The sequence below is a fragment of the Hemitrygon akajei genome, chromosome 13 (genome assembly GCF_048418815.1).
Source record: "Hemitrygon akajei chromosome 13, sHemAka1.3, whole genome shotgun sequence".
NCBI classification, from domain to species: domain Eukaryota; kingdom Metazoa; phylum Chordata; class Chondrichthyes; order Myliobatiformes; family Dasyatidae; genus Hemitrygon; species Hemitrygon akajei.
The window spans coordinates 55638790-55648620 of NC_133136.1; the positions used below are offsets into that span (position 1 = coordinate 55638790).

Below are 9831 nucleotides of genomic sequence, written 5' to 3' on the forward strand. Positions count from 1 at the left end.
ATGATCTGTGAGAGCTTTTGTCACATAGAGTCTGAGGTAGGTAAACTCATCTGTACAGAATTAGAACTGAGATTACAATGGGAGATTGCTTTCATTTTAAAACCCTTTTCAGTTCATTATGACAATTAATTCCCTGTATTTGCAGTAACAGTTCAACAGCTCAAAGCCGACTGGCATGAGAATGCCAGTGAGAAGCCATAATCACTGAGCATGCAAAGAAAATAGCTGCTAATTAGATAGATAGATAGATAAGTCTCTTTGCTTTAACTTCACCAGTCAGGACATGATGTCTACAGCCAAGAGATTGCCTCATTTAAAGCTATTACTTATTTCTTAGATGATTAGTATTTAAAGAAAATTCCTCAATTTTGTATTCGCTAGGAAGCAAGCCTGAGAGAATTTAACTGCAAAACAACACGGTCTAGTGTTCGTACTTCCAGCGATTGTCCGCCAGGTGGAGCTGTGTCTCCACCGAAAGCAGACCGCTGCAGGGAAGCGCCAGCATCTGAGCGGCCACGCCCACCCGCCACTATCATTCAGACTGATAGCGGACGCAAAAAACTCCGCTATACAGACACAACATCCGCATCCAACTTTATATTTTATAGCACGCTTTTATTTTTTATTGCGGTAATTTTGTACTTTTTCCAATTTTAGTTATAGTCTTGTACGCTGTGTGTACATTTGGACGTGGAAACAAATCGAACGTGTAATCATTCCGAAAAATCTAAACCTAAGCAACTGGCCAGGAGAAACAGCTAAACTCCATTCATATTATGTTTATATTAGGATGCTAAAGATCAACCAAGTGAATTAGTTTAATTAAATGGGATTATTTTAATAGTTTAACAGTTTCGCATATTGTTACATTTGGTTTTTTTTAGAGGTAAAGAGACAAGAGCTATATCCTTCAATATCATCCCCTTTAGCGGGTGATTTACGGCGGGAAACAGTTCGTGCAGAGGTAACTTTTCCCTGGAAGTTGGAACTTGTGGAATACGGGTGCTACTGACGATTTCCCTGTCGGTGAGGCGGAAACAAAGAGTAACAGGCACAGACTGTAATCTTCTATTTCGGAGAAATCAGTAATGTTAATTACGGCGAGCAAGGGTTCTGGGCTATATTTAAATCAGACGCTGGTGTTTAAATTCCCCCTGGAAATGAATCCTGCAATTTACTCTAGATTCAAGAAGTATTTTGCCATTTTTAAACTGCAGGCTTACGGAGAAAATGACTATTTTAATTTAAAGATACACTGTATTCGTTAAATGAGTGACATGTTGGACCATAATTAAACTTAAAAGCGGAAAACATGTAATAAGTATTTTTGTTTATGAACGTTGTTTCCTTTCGAAGAAAGTATATCAATACAGATAGATGGATTGTTTTGTTAAAATTTGTTACAACGGAGGCTGTTTAATCCGCCGGCATCTAACAAATTCCAGCGAAATACATCCCCAATTGTTAAATCTCCATACATCTTAATTAATTTTCATATTCTGCGTAGTGTAAACCGGTACATATAAAGGAGGAAGGGTGGTTTATTGAAAACCTTCCCGTGTCAGCGCAATATTCCAGCACTCTGTCTTCTAGTGTCAGCACACTGCAGCGAGCGTTTGATTCGATTTACTTCTACAGCTAGTGTGTTGTGAACCTCCAATACACTTAGGATACCGGATGGGAATAACCAGCGAGTGTGTGTCAACAACGTGGCGGAGAGTAAACACCACTCTCCTAAACTGGAGTAAATTCGTCCAAAGGCCCTGCAAAATAAAATAACCTATCAACTGGGTCAATTAAATTATCCCCGGAACTACCACTTCTTGAAAATTGATTATTGCCATTTATTTTCCCGTAAGAGAATTGTTGCAACAACTTAAATCCTTTCTTAAACCCCGGGTGCAATTCAGCTCTCATTGTATAGGGGGAGCTATAGATCCATGTTTCATCTTTAAAATGTACTTCGGTTCTAACTACCAACGTTGTGTCCTGTGAATAATTCGATCTAAATCAGTGAAAACAAAGTTGAAGCAGCCTTGTTTTCGTTTCTTTGCTATGAATATAATACACCGTCCTAATACTTGACATCAGTTGTAGTTTTGGTCATTTCAATCCTTGGGTTCTGATTCCAAACCGAATAAATTATTCGATCTAAGTTAGTGAAAACAAGATTGAAACTGCCTTGTTTTCGTTTCTACGCCAAGCGTTTAACACTTCCCAATACTTTCCATTAGTTACATCTTTGGGCATTTCAGTCTTGTATGAGTTCGGTAATTTTATTTGCCTCTTGACTACTAAAGATTTCTCAACAGAAAATTCGTTAATCTGGGCTTCGCTTTCTGACTGAAAGTGTTTGGAGTGTTCTTGGGGTCTACGATGTCCATCTGCCCACTAGAGTAAGAGACTTGGTTATCAGACTGAGCGAACCGCTTTTAATGATGCCCCTCTGAAATGCATCGGCAAGCGGAGCTGAATCCGGGCTCGGAGGGCCAGAACCAAACCACCGCCACCATCCGAGACCCTACTCACTCCCTCGGACAGTGGAAGATGAGATTCGGGCAACGAAACCCCCTCTTGCGCTACAGAAAGAGGAAGGCTGGCTTACTGAAAACTTTCCTGTGCTGATGTGAACTGGTAAAAGCTTTCGCCGCTTGTACCAACCTCTCCGCGCCTCAGAAAAGCGGCTAGCATCACCGCCTGGTCTGAATCGGCACTAGAAACCGTTCCCAGTACAGTTACAAGTTAATAGAAGATTGAATTCCATGTCCGGTATACAACTACATGGCCACACAAAAAGTAACGGGTTATAAGAGTTTAAATAGTCGCCTCAAGTTTGTCAAATAAAGGGATTAATCTGGGGCAAACAGAAAGGTTATCCCTGTGATAGAAATTGCTTTATCAAAAGCTTGTCTTACAGGCGTTCCATGGAATTAGGCTTCACATAGTTTCATGCAACAGCAAGACGCCACTTCTGAACGTGCCAGCGACCGACGGAGTTAAGATGCCCACTCTCTTTATTCGCCTTGGCTCACGTTAACCATTTCGGTGCCACTCGGGACAGCTGCTTCAGTCTTCCCGCTGGGCTTTGGCACTTGGGGAAAGAGCTGAGATAGCTGCGGGCCAAATGGTTCTACGACTGCCCGCCTGCTGTTTCTCAATCTGCTGTGTGAAAAACCGGCCAAGTGTTGTGGTTGGGCGGGAGTGGCTGTGAGAGGGTGATAGGAGAGGGGGAAGATTGTGGCCGAGAAAGATAAGGAGGGAATGTAGCTGGGTGTGCGGTGCTGGGGAACTGCGAGTCCCGTTCCTTTAAAATATTACAGAACTGTAAAAGCAGGGGGACTTATAATAGACTACAGATGAGTATGTGTACGAGGGTAGGGGGAAGGGGCTGGAGAGAAAGAGGGGTGGCGAGAGGAAATGGAGAGAAGGCCAAAGGAGTGAGGCGGGGAAAAGGTGAAAGAGTGGAGTAGAAAATGAGGGGGGGGGGGATCGGGAAGGAAAGGATGGGGGAAAGGGGTGGGTGCGTTTAGGAAAGACTACCCTACACCTCAGAGAGAGGAGAAAAGAACGGACGAGAACAGCTTTACTGATGGGAGTCTAGATACAGAGAGAAAAATATTAATGCTGAAAAGAAGCAGTCATAGGAACAGGGGGAGGGAGCTGAGCGCAAATAGAACAGAGTGATGGGGGTAGTAGTGGGGCAGAAAGCTCGAAGACAAAGGGTCGCACCGTGAAGTAAACAACTGTTCCATTCCTACCTCGGCCACTTTCTCCCACCGAAAAGTCCCGCACAAGTCTCTCGGTACAGCCTGCTCACAGACAATCCAAATGTCCTGGCACCATTCTACTTTCCTTCCTGTTTATGTGATTCATCCACATGGCAGGGCTCCTGAACAATCCAAAAATCTCTCCCTCCTCCACCCTCGATCCCAGGACAGCAGAGTAGTCCCAGAAAAAAAAAGCCTGTATCTTGTTCGAAATTCCTTAAATCCCTGACGCAGGCACCCAATGGCTTCCACATCCAACGCCAATGTGTTTGTCATTATAGAATTTGCGCACTGGAGCCATCAGCGTTAGTGCTGTCCGAGTGAAATGCAGCAAGCGGGCTGACGTGACACAACGCGATCCAAAGGAACCTTTCACTTGCCTCATTCAACAGCAAGAAATGTATTGCAATCGCAGGCAAACATTCTACTTCAAACTTCAGCCCCTCGACCAAGATTTTAAAAAAACGCATACTCTCGCACACTTTTTTAAGCCAAAGATAACAATCTTCAGTGCACAGTCGCCAAAGTTAATACAACGGGAGGATTACTCGCAGAATAAGTTCGAAACAATGCTACAACTGGGTCTGTGTGTGGAAGAACGAAGCGACCTGGGTTCCGCTGTCACTCCTCTGTAACACGAAATTTCTTTACGAAATTGGCTTTCAGTGACGACAATACAAAGCAGCATCGCCTTAATAAATTTTACATCACTCTCTCCTTACCTTGCGTAAAGTGGTAAATCCACAAACTCCTCTTAAAACGGGGGGCAACATAGAGGTTTAACGTTAGAGTCGGACTCTGGCTGTTAATGGGCGCACAGAACAGCGTTTTGTAATTGATTCAATGTTGCAGTCCATCCTTCCAAAAAAACTAATCATTTGCTTTAAGTAAATAACTGTCAGGAAATGAAGCGCCTGTGGTCGCTTCAGAATAAGAGTCCTCCCCCCTTAGTCAGCGCCGGGAGTCTTGCTGGCTTCTGATTCTGGAGGCTGGGCCTCTTCAACTCTTATCCAATAGGGCACAGTCACATCCAGGGCTGTCTTGCTCAGAAAGTTGCCATATGTGCTTTTTGAAGAAAGTTTTATATAGAAGAAAATGTTTTTTTTTCTTTTGTGCTTTTTTCGCATTCCGATTCTCGTGAATAGATTTTCACCTCAGGCGAGCCTTTAATTTATCAGGGCAATGTCTCTGCGCCAGAATATTCCCTAAGAAAGAATTTTAACCAAAATTAAAGTAATTGGAGTTAAGAAGAACGTACCGCCTTTTTTTTGGTCGGAAGGAGAGCTTTTTTTCTCAGCGTTTATGACCGCCATAAATCTGCAGGGAAAATTAAGTTTTTGAAAAGCAGAACCCATTTCTTAACACTATGTAATTGTGTTGCTGTGTGATAAATTGGACGTTTTGAGGAATGAATTAAAGCAACTCCCATCAGTAAAAGAAGGAGGCGCCCTTGCTCTGTCCCACCGAGTTGCTCTTCGCTTGGAGGTGACGCTAACAGGCTCTTTGCACAGAAATCTCAGATAAGTGCATAATAAGGGTGTCCCGAACCGTTTGTTTACCTCTGGGGTTCAGTCCCTTTCTCTGCTTTAGAAAACAGTGCGGGACGTGTGGGAGATTTAAGGGGGGTATTGGAAAGGGGGTGAAGTATGGCACAGAGGGTTATACACGGGTGGTAAAGCATGTGTCAGTCAGTCTGTTAGAAAGAACGGCTGCGAGGGTTCTGGGTTTTTTTTTGCTTTAAGTGCTGTTTCTCATCTTGCCTCCAGCCGCTAGCTGATGTAATATATCTTCAGCGCTGTGAAGGTACAGACGAACTATTACTTCCACATGCTTCAGCAAATCGTTGGAGGCAACGCCAGGCCAGACCGATTGTTTTGGGGTGCGCGGGAATACCAAAGTGACCAGTCGACGGCACCGTGCTGGGCCATTCGACTGTTTTCAGTGGAAACGTTGTGACGGGGCAGCGTGTACCCCTGCCCACTTCCCGGGCAATAAACAGAGCTTTGGGGGGTGGGGGGGCCTTCTCAGTTTTTACATTTACCTTTCACCTTCCACCAACTCTTTTTTTAAAAATTAATTTGCTTTTCCCTGTTATTCCCGCTCTCTTTCTTTCGGCTAGTCCTTTCCTTCCATAACAATGCGTTAGATACATGTTGTGTAACTACCTCTCTTTCATTGACATTTACCATTTAGTTATAGCCGCCTCCTTCACGACGAGTTCCTTTAGTTTGTTATAGGCAAACAGTTAGTGTCGCTGATCCACATTGGTTAGAACTAGATTGTGGTTACGGGACTTTACCAAAGAACTGGACACTTGTGTTTGGCCCGAGAGGCGGACTTTTGATCGGAAAGCTCTCGATAGCCTCTGGAAACAAACTGGTCACCGACTTTGACGGAGCGATGTAAACATCATGGTCGGGACAAACTGAATACAAGTGTGTGTTAGATGGGGAGGGGTTTGGGGCCGCCATGGCAGATTCGTAGTACTTCTTTATTTTTATTTTTATGGCGATTTAGATCTTGCATTGGCTCGTTGGTTTGTCCAGATTGGATTGGAGTGGTGCTATTCCCAATACACTGCCCATCACTCCAGATCCTGCTGGGTGGCCACTTCTCATCAGCATACTGGTCAGTACGGATCAGAGTGCCATAGTTTCAACACCCCATCGCTAAACATAATATCCCCGGCTAATTCAGCACCTGAACAACACAATTGACACACGCTCCCCAGTCCTGACCGCTCTGCCACTCTGGAGTTAAAGTCGATCAGGGCAAGAGCTGGCATGTCTGAAGAATCCATCTGTTTCGTGGCGAGGGTTGATCAGATTCCTCTGGCCCTGTGTAAAGGCGCTTGCTCGGACGCCCTAGTTTCACTGCCATTAGGCGCGAATAGGAAGGAACATAGAACAGCACGGCCTAGAACTGGCCCTTCGGCCACCGCGACCCTGTGCCGACCGTGCTACCAATCAAACTATGCATATGGTCTATAATCTCCTTCCCTGCCTGGCTAAATGCCCTTAAACGTCGCCATCCACCTCTTCTCCAGGCAGCGCGTTCCTGGCATCTATCATTCCTTATGTTAAAAAAAATCCCTCTAAATTTCTTTTCAATTTCTCCCCCTCTCCCTTTAACGTTATCCTCTCTAGTATTTGACATTTCCACCCCGAGAAGAAGAATCGGGCTGCCTCCCCTGTCTAGGCCTCTCTTAGACGTATTTCTATCAGTTCTCCCCCCTCAGCTTCCGGTACGTCCCGAAGAAAACAATCCAATTTAGTGCAGACTCTCCTTGTGGCTGATGGTGCAAACCCCGTGCGGAACCGTGGCTGTTGCTCCTGTAATGCTGCCAGCGAATTCACCAACTGCCATTGGCTTCACTGTTGTGACCGAGCCTCCTCGATCATCCAAAATGTGTCAACATTGCATTCGCTGACTTCGGGTTCGATTGCTTTCACTGTCGATAAAACTGGGGGGAGTGCAGCTTGCAACGCCAATATGCTGTGTAAAGTCAGCAAAACCCTGAAAGTATTTGGAAATGGCAGCTCACTTATTTACAGATTACTCCCATGCAAGCTTGTTTCATGTCGATATTAATTCCTGATATTGAAAGTACAATCATTGCGGTTTCATGCAGGTGTGGGTTGGAGTAGACTCCATTTCGTATATAAAGATGCAATTTTCCCCAACATTTCGCAATCTAATAATTATTTGGTTTGCTTTCCCCATTTGTTTGGTGAGCTTATTCGAAATGAATGCTTTGATGTGCGTTTTAAACAAGCAAAACTGTTCCAAACACCAGTGTCACAGAACGGAAATCAAAGCATCGCCCTGTTTCTGATCACGAAGCTTCAGTGCGTTCGCGGGATGCTTGCCAGTGAGAGGAGTCTGTCACTCACTGGAGAATGAGGAATGGCCCCGGCTCCTCTCTGACCATCTAACTGCGATAACCGCTTTCATTCGAGTAGCCTCTGGTGCTCGCTCATTAACAGGCGTTTACCGAAATAAAATCCTCTTGTGTGAGAAGTTATTTGCCGACCTTGGGAGGGACAAATTGTGCAGAACCATCTCGTTTAGGGCAGCGGCAGAAAACTAGTTTGCCTTCTGTTTGCCTCAAGTTTGGTAGAGCAAGGCCATGGCGAATATCACTGGGACTGGTGCCGCTCAGTGGGATGTTATTTACCAATCCCAACTTTTAGTTCACCGCCAAACATTTCTGTGCCCGTAGCTGAACGCGGGTTGTTAAACCTGAGCAGCTGGGCCCTCTTCCTTGCATGGGGAGATCTGCTCAGAAGCAAACTGCCCGACAGTCCGAGTGGATCTGTGTGGTCCTAATGGGTGGGAGGGTTTAAAAAAAAGTCTCCCAAATTGACGGGTCTGTTTGTTTATTTGTTTCTTATCAGGCCGTGCGTCTGATAGCGTTAAAATGCTCACCATATGTGTCCCTTGATGATTTACCAAAGGTCCCCTTAGTACTAACTCCCTGACCATATGTGCTGGGACTCAAAGTGGCCTATAAAATGATAAAAGGTTTTTATCAAACCCAATATGCGATGAATATTGAGTAAAATATTCTCCTCTTTCTACACAAAGGTTGGATGTGAAAACTAATAGAGTCCAGGCTTTGTGACTCAACCACAACCCCACGCAGCGAGTTCGTTTCGTCTCAAAAGGACCGTTGCTCTGTTCCATATGAGTAGTGGGTCAGGCTTCTCGTTCTTTTGGGTGGGAGGGGATGTCCATATTAACTTTTGCGTTGTGTTTTAAATGTAATCTACTTGGGCCGAGGCAGTGTGAGTGAGCAGTTATTTCCGTGTACCCGCCAACTCACTGCAGATAAAACTTGCAGAGGCTTTTTGATCCCATTTCTGAGACCATAGTTTTACTAGTTGATGTTCAAGCACGTTTAACACGTGTGACAAAGAGCACAGCTGGCTTCAGTTTGCGAGCTTAGTTTTACGACTTCAGACCATAGGATTTATTTTGGAGGTTGGATTGTTTGTTGGGTCGCAGATACTGTATCTGGAATGTTGGGAGATACTGCGCCTTCAATCATAGGTAACAGAATGTCTGCGGGGCATATAACTTCTAACTTCGAGCCCTCTCTCTATCTGGAAACGCGTTTTATTGACTGGAACCCATTCGATAGAAATAGGAGTCGACTATTCGGCCCCTTGCCCTGCTGATGGCTGGTCTTTTACCTCAGTGCCATTCTTCTGTGCAATCCTCTTTTTTCTTGATTACCTTAATATCCAAAGATCTCTGAACTGCATAAACTTAACTTTTCAGTCTCCAGAGCCCTCAAGGATAAAGGACTCCAAAAGAAAAATCACCATCCTCTGGACAAAAATTATTTTTTCCTCTCCCCGTTCTAACGGGCTAATTCTCTTCTTTGAGACGGTGACTCTGGTTCTATCAGCCCAACTAAGGAAACGTCATCCCATTATTTACCCAATCAAAAACAAGATCGTCTCATACCCTGGGAATAAATCTGGGTAACCATCAATCAAAAGTTCGTTACAAATATTCTGAATGCCCACACCCCACCACCGTCTGACAAGCACAAACATTCATGATCGAAGTAAGATGTTTGTTTGACATGTGATACGTTTTAACGCTGGAGAGCGTGAAGGTAGATCACAATTATTATCGTTCTATGTACCAACTAAAGGATAAGGTCATATCCCATTTGACCCATCTAATTCATAATACCACGATTGAGCTTACAGCTACGTCCATCATTCGTCAATTCTATTTTCTTTCCAGCCAGTCAATAGTTTCAATTATTAATTCATTATGCAGATGTTGTTTCCTTTGATAGTTTTGTTGACAGAACGGCCTGCAAATTGATTTGGCTGTGCATTGGGATAAGAGAGTCTAAGAATCGTGTTCGAGGTTTCCCTGGTGCATTGAAGTCAGGCGTATGTGACCAGCCCTCTCTATCCTTGCCCAATTCCCACAGGAACATCCACGGAATTGCTCAGAGAAAACTAAAATCGCAAAGGAAGAATTAAAACAAAACGTGCTGTTATAGTCTCCGGAAGATCTTAACCCTTTCCTAAAGGTGGAA

At 44.3% G+C, this 9831-nt stretch overlaps 1 protein-coding gene across 3 annotated transcripts in view; it reads right to left on the reverse strand.

The window, feature by feature from the left end:
- pdgfra (platelet-derived growth factor receptor, alpha polypeptide) overlaps positions 1 to 4715 on the reverse strand; it is a 50918-nt gene extending 46203 nt beyond the window's left edge. Inside the window, exon 1 of one of the 3 annotated variants that reach the window (XM_073064649.1) lies at positions 4490 to 4715. The gene's annotated coding sequence lies outside the window, so the exon portion shown is untranslated. Of the gene's footprint in view, positions 1 to 3758; positions 4408 to 4489 lie in introns of those variants that run through there. The other 2 variants (XM_073064647.1, XM_073064648.1) reach the window with 2 other exon arrangements.
- Positions 4716 to 9831: the final 5116 nt, after the last annotated feature.